Raw genomic sequence first — 12,500 nt, forward strand, 5'->3', positions numbered from 1 at the left:
GACACACATAGATACACATAGATACACACAGACACACATAGATACACACAGACACACATAGACACACACAGACACACATAGATACACGTTCCCTTGTTCTCCCACCAATCACATCACACACACACCCTCACACAACGTTAGACCTGCTCAATCTATGAATCACGCATGAGTGTGTGTTTGTGTCTCAGCAATATGGAAACAGTCTGGCTGTCCTCCTTCACCTACGGCTGAAATGGACACCCTTCAACTCAAACAGACACACACAGACACACACAAAGACACACACACACAGACACACACAGACACACACAGACACACACAAAGACACACACAGGCACACACAGACACACACAGACACACACAAAGACACACACAGTCACACACAGACACACATAGACACACATAGATACACACAGACACACATAGACACACATAGACACACACAGACACACACAGTCACACACAGACACACACAAAGACACACACACATACACACACAGACACACACAAAGACACACACAGACACACACACAGACACACATAGACACACATAGACACACACAGACACACATAGACACACACAGACACACACAGACAGACATACACACATAGACACACAGACACACACAGACACACATAGACACACACAGACACACAGACACACATAGATACACATAGATACACATAGACACACATAGATACACACAGACACACACAGACACACATAGATACACATATATACACATAGACACACATAGATACACACAGACACACATAGACACACACAGACACACATAGATACACACAAACACACATAGACATACACAGATACACATAGATACACATAGACACACATAGACACACAGACACACATAGACACACACAGGCACACATAGATACACACAGGCACACATAGACACACATAGATACACACCAACACACATAGACAGACACAGACACACATAGATACACACAGACACACATAGATACACACAGACACACATAGACACACACAGGCACACATAGATACACACAGGCACACATAGACACACACAGACACACATAGATACACACAAACACACATAGACAGACACAGACACACAGATACACACAGACACACACAGACACACATAGATACACACAGACACACATAGATACACATAGATACACATAGACACACACAGACACACATAGATACACACTGCCCACAGCAACAACTGTCTGTGAGAAGACACATGCATATAAAGGACTGTGAGAAATCTGGATCCTAACAAGTACATTTCCAAAACACACACACTCTCTCACCAACAGAACACACTCTCTAATACACCACAAGGCCATAGTGGGATAAGGGTGGACAATATAGTGTGAATGTTACATCACATCATAAATCTTATAGTACTGGTATGTAACAGAACACACTCTCTCACCAACAGAACACACTCTCTCACCAACAGAACACACCCTCTCACCAACAGAACACACTCTCTAATACACCACAAGGCCATAGTGGGATAAGGGTGGACAATATAGTGTGAATGTTACATCACATCATAAATCTTATAGTACTGGTATGTAACAGAACACACTCTCTCACCAACAGAACACACTCTCTCACCAACAGAACACACCCTCTCACCAACAGAACACACTCTCTAATACACCACAAGGCCATAGTGGGATAAGGGTGGACAATATAGTGTGAATGTTACATCACATCATAAATCTTATAGTACTGGTATGTAACAGAACACACCCTCTCACCAACAGAACACACTCTCTAATACACCACAAGGCCATAGTGGGATAAGGGTGGACAATATAGTGTGAATGTTACATCACATCATAAATCTTATAGTACTGGTATGTAACAGAACACACCCTCTCACCAACAGAACACACTCTCTCACCAACAGAACACACCCTCTCACCAACAGAACACACCCTCTCACCAACAGAACACACTCTCTCACCAACAGAACACACCCTCTCACCAACAGAACACACTCTCTAATACACCACAAGGCCATAGTGGGATAAGGGTGGACAATATAGTGTGAATGTTACATCACATCATAAATCTTATAGTACTGGTATGTAACAGAACACACTCTCTCACCAACAGAACACACTCTCTAATACACCACAAGGCCATAGTGGGATAAGGGTGGACAATATAGTGTGAATGTTACATCACATCATAAATCTTATAGTACTGGTATGTAACAGGATTTTTATTTCAGATTATCTGAATAGCCATTCCCCCACAGCAATACATCCCCAGTCTCCTCCACTGCCTCTGTGGTCCGCCTGACTGTGTGTGTGTGTGTGTGTGTGTGTGTGTGTGTGTGTGTGTGTGTGTGTGCGTGTGTGTGTGTGTTTGAGTTGCACATACACCACAGCCCTGCCAGAGTGGTCTCTGTGGCTGTCCAAGCGTCAGTCTGTCCAGCCAGGGTCGGGTTACGGCTTCACCAGATCTCTGCTTCACACACACACATACGCGAGAACGCATGCAAACACACACACACACACACACAAACACCCCAAAGCCACGTCCATTCACCGAACTATACAGCAAAATCTAGATAGCACAAAGTGTATGTGTGTGTGTGTGTGTGTGTGTGTGTGTGTGTGTGTGTGTGTGTGTGTGTGTGAATTCCAGAGGGGAGACCCTGTGACTGACTCCGCCCCCCAGGAACTAACAGGATATATCACAGGGTGACAGAGCAGCACCTCCATTACATAAAGGCATGATGTCAGATCTATTCAGTACATTTCTATCTGGTACATTCTGTCTAAGTAGGAAGCCTTGTCCGAGCCGGAACAGCAGGAGCCTCTCTCCTATTGTGTAGGCAGCTTGATCAACACCCCCTGGACAGGACGCCACTGTATCGCTTGTCTCCCCCTAAACCTCAGAAACAGGCTTCTAACTAGACAGGGTTTTGGAAGGCTGGCCACGCGAGACTAGTTCAACCCCCAATCCATCTCCTTGGTTCATGCTGACTGCCAAGAAAAGAGGCATTGGGGTCCCATTTTTAGAGTCTTTGGTATGACTCGACAGGGAATCGAACCCCCAACCTTCCAATCTCAGGGCGGACACTTGGGAGTCCACTCACCTGGTGTCCAAGGTCTAAAACCCTGATTAGGAGCGCAGGATGAACCCCCCAGGTCTGTGTTGAGAGAGGGCCTCTAGGGAAAGATGGGAGGGATATTCTCTGTCTGTTGCACATTATTTGAAGGCTACCTACAACTACATAACACATGTATAACCCATAACACTTTTATGAGCAGTGTCAATGTCAACAAACTCGTTATTAAATGATCATGTGCTTATGTATGGTTATCAAGGTGTTATGGGATCCTTATGTAGGTGGCTAGGTGTCCTACCAGCTGTGGTACAAAACAGTCTAACATGGAAAAATATAAACAGCTCAGATATTCAACTTCTGCCTGTATATTCAGGATATTCAACTTCTGCCTGTATATTCAGGGGCAACAAATGGGCACTATGCTACATTCAGTAGAGAACGAAATATAGTCTACTGTCATGCAGATTAGAACAGAAACGAACATGTCTGTCATTATTGGACAAGTTCAGGTAGAAATCCGTTTCAAAACGTTTTAATTCAGTAGAGGTAATCCCCCGCTCATCCAAAGGCAAACCAATGATCCAGTACTATCAGAGTACACTCACACCCACACACCAACTCCAGTGGCTTTTCATGAGTAGCCTTTGCAGCCAATGGAAGTATCCTAGCCTACAACCGACACTGCGACTCGACTCAACTATCAACAAAAACTTGCAAAACACACACAAACACTTGAATAGCCTCTCGCGGTTCTCACACATTGCGATCAGAAAAACTCCGCTCGTACCGAAAAAAAAAAATGGTAAATCAGATATAACGCAAACCGTACCCTACCTTTTCTTTTCTCCCTTTCGGTCTTTTTTTTAATATTTCCCCTCGCGTCGTCCGTCACGACCGGTCGTTCAGCTCCACATATCATACGCGATAGATATAATCCTAAAGGGCTTTCGATCTCCGGTTCCGCCAGAGAAGAACAGAACGTGACTTGGTGTTGTCGGTGGAGCGAGCTGAGCGTCAGCAGCGTCTCCACTGGGTCTCGAGCTGCTCCGTGTGTGTGTGTGTGTGTGTGTGTGTGGTGGTTGTATGTCAGTGAGGGGGAGAGAGGGTGACAGCTCCTGGAGAGAATGAGCAGCGTGCGGGGGGGTTCCCGTAAGCAAACGGTGGCGGGAATATGTATGGAGTGACACGCACGCACGCACGCACGCATACACACATTAAACCATTCAATATACATATTGAGCTGTCAGTGACAATCGATAAATCAAATCTCAGAGACGAGGGCAGGCTATATTCTTCTCGCAGTAGGCCAGCCTAAAGAAAATGTTTGTATGTGTGTAAATGTTTACTTATAGGCAGTGTGTGATGTGCTTTTGTGTTGTGTTATTATGTTATTGAACTGTGTGTTGGTGTGTGTGTACAGCTGTGGGGCTATACATGAGCTATGTACAGCCTCCTCTTTCTATTTAAATCTCCTTATCATCTCAAACCTAGATTTGAATCTTATTATCCACCTGAAGTTAACACTTTTAACACCTGACAGGCCCTGTTGCTATGGGAACCAGCGAGGTATACACCTCTGTTACTATAGAAACCAGGGACCTCAAAGTTATATTCTATATAAGACAACAACTATATCTCAACACACATCTCTGATACACACGCACACACCTTAGATCCTTCTCCAAATCTCTACTGGAATGTGGCTCCTATAACCACATCAGTGGTCACAAGGCGCATCACATGACACACAGGGTGTGTGTGTGATGTTACAGTTGTTTACGATTGCTTACACACTAAAATGGAACTTTTCCCACAATTAGCAAAACCTTACATTCAAGGAGCAAAACACAAGGCACAACTGTACGCACATTGTCAGCTTCACACTATTTACAAAACATTAGAAACACACTTGTATACATCAGACACAGAAGTATATCATGATGTCACTTCCTTGCAATTCCAAAGCACTGACTGTCAAATTACCACACCTATGAGCCAATCTGTTAAACACAGCCATCAGGTGCACAAACACATGATTGCTAAATTGTAGACACACCAATCAGGTTTAAGCACTATAAAAATGCAGCAGGTAGGTTCACCTGCCTTCAACCAAAATGGAAGGAGTCATAAGAAGAGTGAGGGTGAGAGGAGGAGTACACAGAGAAGGAGGAGGAGTACACAGAGGAGGAGGAAGAGGTAGAGGAAGATCTGAAGCAGGAGGAGAACGTGCACAAAGAAGAAGAGGACCAAACTTATCAAATGACATTCGTGCAACACTAGTGGACCATGTTGTGAACCACAGATTGACGCTGAGGGAGGCTGGACTGAGAGTTCAGGTAAATTTTAGCAGATATACAGTGGCATCTGTCATAAGGACTTTTAGACAGGAAAACAGGTAGATCTGTCTACAGTTACAGTAATCAGCTGCTTATTGTCTGCACCATAACAGCACTTCTGATACCCCTTCCTGTGATATTGTACAGTAAGTTACATGTATTATTCTCTACATAGGATTTTAGGGTCGGGAACGACAAGGAGGAAGGGGGCCCATATTCACGCAAGAACAAGAGCAAGAGATAATAAACATGGTTTTGGCCAATAATGCTATCAGCCTCAGAGAACTACAAGCCAACATTATCGGTGACCATGTCATTTTCAATAATGTCCATCAGCCTCAGAGAACTACAAGCCAACATTATCGGTGACCATGTCATTTTCAATAATGCTATCAGCCTCAGAGAACTACAAGCCAACATTATCAGTGACCATGTCATTTTCAATAATGTCCATCAGCCTCAGAGAACTACAAGCCAACATTATCGGTGACCATGTCATTTTCAATAATGTCCATCAGCCTCAGAGAACTACAAGCCAACATTATCGGTGACCATGTCATTTTCAATAATGCTATCAGCCTCAGAGAACTACAAGCCAACATTATCGGTGACCATGTCATTTTCAATAATGCCCATCAGCCTCAGAGAACTACAAGCCAACATTATCGGTGACCATGTCATTTTCAATAATGTCCATCAGGCTCAGAGAACTACAAGCCAACATTATCGGTGACCATACCATTTTCAATAATGTCCATCAGGCTCAGAGAACTACAAGCCAACATTATCGGTGACCATGTCATTTTCAATAATGTCCATCAGGCTCAGAGAACTACAAGCCAACATTATCGGTGACCATGCCATTTTCAATAATGTCCATCAGCCTCAGAGAACTACAAGCCAACATTATCGGTGACCATGCCATTTTCAATAATGTCCAATGTCCATCAGCCTTTTCAGAAACTACAAGCCAACATTATCGGTGACCATACCATTTTCAATAATGTCCATCAGGCTCAGAGAGAACTACAAGCCAACATTATCGGTGACCATGTCATTTTCAATAATGTCCATCAGCCTCAGAGAACTACAAGCCAACATTATCGGTGACCATGTCATTTTCAATAATGTCCATCAGCCTCAGAGAACTACAAGCCAACATTATCGGTGACCATGTCATTTTCAATAATGTCCATCAGCCTCAGAGAACTACAAGCCAACATTATCGGTGACCATGTCATTTTCAATAATGTCCATCAGCCTCAGAGAACTACAAGCCAACATTATCGGTGACCATGTCATTTTCAATAATGCTATCAGCCTCAGAGAACTACAAGCCAACATTATCGGTGACCATACCATTTTCAATAATGCCCATCAGGCTCAGAGAACTACAAGCCAACATTATCGGTGACCATACCATTTTCAATAATGTCCATCAGGCTCAGAGAACTACAAGCCAACATTATCGGTGACCATACCATTTTCAATAATGTCCATCAGGCTCAGAGAACTACAAGCCAACATTATCGGTGACCATGCCATTTTCAATAATGTCCATCAGGCTCAGAGAACTACAAGCCAACATTATCGGTGACCATGCCATTTTCAATAATGTCCATCAGGCTCAGAGAACTACAAGCCAACATTATCGGTGACCATGCCATTTTCAATAATGTCCATCAGGCTCAGAGAACTACAAGCCAACATTATCGGTGACCATACCATTTTCAATAATGTCCATCAGGCTCAGAGAACTACAAGCCAACATTATCGGTGACCATGCCATTTTCAATAATGTCCATCAGGCTCAGAGAACTACAAGCCAACATTATCGGTGACCATGCCATTTTCAATAATGTCCATCAGGTCTCAGTCAACACTGGCACACATCCTGAAAAGACATCAGGTTCAAATGAAACAACTTTATCGAGTGCCTTTTGAGCGGAATTCAGAGGGTCAAACGGCTGCAGCATGAGTATGTGGAGGTTTGTATTGTTCACTTTAGCACTGTGATGTTGCATACTGCACACATTACTTTTTTTACATTGACTGTATACTAGACCTATACTGACCTACAGTCTTGTCTTTCACTGTATTTCAGAGATGCTGAGGAAATCCTGCATGAATTCATATATATTGATGAGGCAGGGTTCAACCTCACAAAAGCAAGAAGGCGAAGCAGAAATATCATTGGCCACAGGGCTATAATCAATGTCCCAGGGCAACGTGGGGCAACGTGGAGCAACGTGGGTGTAACATCACCCTTTGCGCTGCCATTTCACAGCATGGGGTTGTCCTCCATCATGCCAAAATGGGCCCTTACAACACACCTCACATTCTCACATGTTTGGACCGTTTGCACCACATCGTCACAGCAGGTAATGAAATGCACCAGATGCAATACACGGTCATCTGGGACAATGTGTCATTCCACCGCTCTGCTTTGGTCCAGAACTGGTTTCAACACCATCCACAGTTGACAGTACTATACCTTCCACCATACTCTCTGTTTCTAAACCCTATCGAAGAGTTTTTCTCTGCATGGCGGTGGAAGGTTTACGATCTCCAGCCCCAGGCTCAGGTACCCCTCATTCAGGCCAGGAAGGTTTACGATCTCCAGCCCCAGGCTCAGGTACCCCTCATTCAGGCCATGAAGGTTTACGATCTCCAGCCCCAGGCTCAGGTACCCCTCATTCAGGCCAGGAAGGTTTACGATCTCCAGCCCCAGGCTCAGGTACCCCTCATTCAGGCCAGGAAGGTTTACGATCTCCAGCCCCAGGCTCAGGTACCCCTCATTCAGGCCAGGAAGGTTTACGATCTCCAGCCCCAGGCTCAGGTACCCCTCATTCAGGCCAGGAAGGTTTACGATCTCCAGCCCCAGGCTCAGGTACCCTTCATTCAGGCCATGGAGGTTTACGATCTCCAGCCCCAGGCTCAGGTACCCCTCATTCAGGCCAGGAAGGTTTACGATCTCCAGCCCCAGGCTCAGGTACCCCTCATTCAGGCCAGGAAGGTTTACGATCTCCAGCCCCAGGCTCAGGTACCCCTCATTCAGGCCAGGAAGGTTTACGATCTCCAGCCCCAGGCTCAGGTACCCCTCATTCAGGCCAGGAAGGTTTACGATCTCCAGCCCCAGGCTCAGGTACCCCTCATTCAGGCCAGGAAGGTTTGCGATCTCCAGCCCCAGGCTCAGGTACCCCTCATTCAGGCCAGGAAGGTTTACATACATCTCCAGCCCCAGGCTCTTGCTGGATCTGGCCAGGAAGGTTTCATCTAACAGCCCAAGCAATATTGTCATTAGGCCAGACAACGTTTAAGAATCTCCAGCCCCAATGCTCAGAATCCATCCTTCAACAGCTGCGAGGTTTACGATCTCCAGCCCCAGGCGTCCTGGCCTGAATGGCCAGGGGTACCTCCAGCCTGGGGCTGGAACCCTCATTCAGGCCAGGACCTTCCTGGCCTGAATGAGGGGTACCTGAGCTGTTCTGGGGATTCGACATTCAAGACGATTCTTCCATAATGACAATATTGCCTGAATGAATGAAATTCCTGAGCCTGGGGCTGGAGATCGTAAACAGTATGTTTACTGTAGTATTTTCTGTATAATATTGTCTGTTTTTTTCAGATGATTTGTTGTTATTGACTGTAATTGTAACCTGTACTGGATACAGTATTTTACGTTTGTCTGTTTGCTGAGCTAACAGTGTTATGCACACTTCTGTAGTAGCATGAAAACTGGGACATGTTTTGTTGTGATTCTCCATGTTGACATGTTGACTGATTTGTGTATATGGAGAGAAATAAATGATGTTTTCCTCAGTCTGCAGCATTGGTCTTGTGTAGTGTTTGTATAGTTGCACTTTCTCTGTGTACTTCATTTACAGCACTCTAATCACTGACAATTAGACTTGCTAAAATTGTTTTAGGTTAGCAACAGCAGCGTGTAACTGGTTCAAAAAGACGGAAGTCATATGAAATTTGTGTTTCGTAGGGTAACAAAATATTATTTTTGAAGCCGTGTATAGTTTTGACAAGTGTTCCATTTTGCAAATGATCTGAAGTGTTGTGCTACTTTGGTGTAGAGTTGCGCTAATTGTGTGTAGTGTTTCGACAAAATTTCAAAATGTCAAAATTGTGCTTAAACAATTGAAAAAAACGAATGCGTGTGTGTATGGACAGTAACATGGTCTTCCCACGCTGCAGTAAAAAAACACACACTGCACAGCTGACTGGTCTGTCAGAGTTACACAGTACATTCACTGCCTTCCTGTCCTCCCCCCTTTACCCACGACCCCTGCGTGAGTGTGTGTGTGTCTAAGTTCCGGCTGAAAGCAACAGATGCAGGACATACAGCATCACTCACACAAACATGCAGATGGGCAAGGACATCCAGGTCACACACACATCTCTCTCTCTCCATCTTTTTTCTCACGCTCTATCTACAGCTGAAGTCAGAAGTCTACATACACCTTAGCCAAATACATTTAAACTTAGTTTTTCACAATTCCTGACATTTAATCATAGTAACAATTCCCTGGCATAAGTCAGTCAGGATAACAACTTCATTTTAAGAATGTGAAATGTCAGAATAATAGTAGAGTGATTTATTTCAGAAGTTTACACTGTCACGGTTTTCCTCTTCGTCTGAAGAAGAGAGGCGAGAAGGATCGGAGGACCAATATGCGGCGTGGTAAGTGTCCATGGTTTTAATAGGAAAACTCAACCATGAACACAACTACAAAACAATAAACGTGAAAACCGAAACAGTCCTAACTGGTGCAGAAAACACAAAGACAGGAAACAATCACCCACAAAATACCCAAAGAATATGGCTGCCTAAATATGGTTCCCAATCAGAGACAACAATAAACACCTGCCTCTGATTGAGAACCAATCTAGGCAACCATAGACTTACCTAGACAACTAAACTGAACACAACCCCATAAATCTACAAAAAACCCTAGACAAGACAAAACACATAAATCACCCATATCACACCCTGGCCTAAGCAAAATAATAAAGAAAACTAAGATAACTAAGGCCAGGGCGTGACACATTCACTCAATTAGTATTTGGTAGCATTGCCTTTAAATTGTTTAACTTGGGTTAAACGTTTCAGGTAGTCTTCCACAAGCTTCCTACAATAAGTTGGGTGAATTTTGTCCCATTCCCCCTGACAGAGCTGGAGTAACTGAGTCAGGTTTGTAGGCCTCCCTGATCGCACACGCTTTTTCAGTTCTGCCCACACATTTTCTATAGGATTGAGGTCAGGGCTTTGTGATGGCCACTCCAATACCTTGACTTTAATTGTCCTTAAGCCATTTTGCCACAACTTCAGAAGTATGCTTGGGGTCATTGTCCATTTGGAAGACCCATTTGCAACCAAGCTTTAACTTCCTGAATGATAATTGCTACCAAGTGTCAACCAGACTTGTGGAGGTTTACAAAAAAAAATTCTGAGGTCTTGACTGATTTCTTTTGATTTTCCCATGATGTCAAGCAAAGAGGCACTGCATTTGAAGGTAGGCCTTGAAATACATCCACAGGTACACCTCCAATTGACTCAAATGATGTCAATTAGCCTATCAGAAGCTTCTAAAGCCATGACATAATTTTCTGGAATTTTCCAAGCTGTTTAAAGGCACAGTCAACTTCAATTATACTTGAATTATAAGTCAAGGAATCTGTCTGTAAATAATTGTTGGAAAAATGACTTGTGTCATGCACAAAGTAGATGTCCTAACAGACTTGCCAAAAATGAGTTTTAATGACTCCAACCTAAGTATGTAAACTTCTGACTTCTATCTATCTATCTATCTATCTATCTATCTATCTATCTATCTATCTATCTATCTGTCTGTCTGTCTGTCTATCTATCTATCTATCTATCTATCTATCTATCTATCTATCTGTCTGTCTGTCTCCCCTTTTTACTCTCTTGCCCATTTATGTCAGTCCTCTCTGTGTTTTGGTCAGTTAATTAATTCGTTTGTTAGTTCATTTGTGATTTAGTTACATTAGTTCACTGCTTATCATTATTGACTGACTTAGGTAACATTGCTGTACCTGAACATTTATACCAATAAAGTTGAGTTTAATTGAACTGAGGATATGTCTGCTTCCTTAGCCCCAACAACAGCTGCCTTTCACAACGACAACAGCTGGGGGGGAGGGGAGGAGAGTGAGGGGGGAATGAGCGTGAGTGGGAGAGAGGGTTTGAAACTAGATTTAACAGCCTACCTGTGGGCTTTGGTTTGTGGGGCGCTTACAGTTTTTCTCAGTCGCTTTGGTGCATTTTTCACATCATCCCTAATGTGCAAAATAATAAGTGCATTTCTCAGAACAATTTGTACAAACTGCAATATACAGTAGATATGTTTCTAAAGCTAGTCAGTCACTAAAAATCCTTAGTACATCTCTCAAAAGTAAATATTCATGCCAATGATCATGTCAGTGTCATCAGAATGATAAGTCATTGAGTCATTGTTCACGAACAAGGTCGTCAAAATGTTTAGGCATGTTGTCAATGTAACTGTGTACTTTGACAGTATTACCTGATGTAAACTTAGGCTACAGTTTGGATGACAGTTACTGTATTGAAAATGCACAAGGCTGCACTTCTATGGCATATATCAATTTCAACAGTACTATTTACATATTACTGTATGTGGGTTATTGATTGAAAGAGACTGGACAACCCAAGGGGCACAAAGGAAAAAAAACAAAATTAGAAAGAAACACAGGAAACCACCCCTAAGGCACAACTTTGCCCGCAGCACTGTTATGCTGTCTCTACACATCCAGACGTTCCTGTCTGTGGGCCCACATATTCTCATCCACATCACACCGGATATTTTCCCTTCCAATGCAAAGTGGAAAGAATCTTTTGGAATGCCTTATCCATCCTCTGCAGGCGTCTACTGTGATGTCCTCACATGCTGCATCCATTGCAGCCAGCAGGGTCATCTGTGTGTGTGGCTGACGATCGTACACCTTCCACCTCCATGCTGAAAAGAACTCCTCAATTGGGTTAAGGAATGGTGAATAAGGTGGGAGGAATTCTATGAGCATC

The 12,500-nt window shown here is 43.6% G+C and overlaps 1 protein-coding gene across 1 annotated transcript in view; it reads right to left on the reverse strand.

Annotated features, from left to right (window-relative positions):
- The window catches only part of LOC135571821 (serine/threonine-protein phosphatase 2A regulatory subunit B'' subunit alpha-like), a 54,138-nt gene extending 49,990 nt beyond the window's left edge, over nucleotides 1-4,148 (reverse strand). Inside the window, 1 exon segment of the mRNA XM_065018864.1 lies at nucleotides 3,924-4,148. The gene's annotated coding sequence lies outside the window, so the exon portion shown is untranslated.
- Nucleotides 4,149-12,500: the final 8,352 nt, after the last annotated feature.

The sequence above is a fragment of the Oncorhynchus nerka genome, linkage group LG5 (assembly GCF_034236695.1).
Source record: "Oncorhynchus nerka isolate Pitt River linkage group LG5, Oner_Uvic_2.0, whole genome shotgun sequence".
Lineage (NCBI taxonomy): Eukaryota > Metazoa > Chordata > Actinopteri > Salmoniformes > Salmonidae > Oncorhynchus > Oncorhynchus nerka.